General features: G+C 59.9%; 1 protein-coding gene across 4 annotated transcripts in view; it reads right to left on the minus strand.

Annotated features, from left to right (window-relative positions):
• Positions 1 to 559, minus strand: part of LOC107204069 (SLAIN motif-containing protein-like) — a 21,800-nt gene that overhangs the window by 3,003 nt on the left and 18,238 nt on the right. The window lies entirely within an intron of this gene.

The following is a 559-nucleotide window of genomic DNA, read 5'->3' on the forward strand; positions in this document are numbered from 1 at the left end:
TCCCTCAGCCACTCCTGCTGCTCCAGCCCCATTCCCCCCTCTGGCCACACTCCAGCCCCTCAAAACGTCCTTTCTGTAGGGAGGGCTCAGAACTGCACACAGCACTCGAGGTGTGCCCAGCACAGGGGACAATCCCTGCCCCGCTCCTGTGGCCACCCTGCTCCATCCCTGCTCTCCATCCAGCACCTGCTCTCCATCCATCCATCCAGCACCCTGCTCTCCATCCATCCATCCAGCACCCTGCTCTCCATCCATCCATCCAGCACCTGCTCTCTCCATCCATCCAGCACCTGCTCTCCATCCATCCATCACCTGCTCTCTCCATCCATCCAGCACCCTGCTCTCCATCCATCCATCCAGCACCCTGCTCTCCATCCATCCATCCAGCACCCTGCTCTCCATCCATCCATCCATCCAGCACCCTGCTCTCCATCCATCCATCCATCCATCCAGCACCTGCTCTCCATCCATCCATCACCTGCTCTCCATCCATCCAGCACCTGCTCTCTCCATCCAGCACCTGCTCTCCATCCATCCAGCACCTGCTCTCTCCATCCAT

This window comes from Parus major, chromosome 4A (genome assembly GCF_001522545.3).
Source record: "Parus major isolate Abel chromosome 4A, Parus_major1.1, whole genome shotgun sequence".
Classification (NCBI taxonomy): Eukaryota; Metazoa; Chordata; class Aves; order Passeriformes; family Paridae; genus Parus; species Parus major.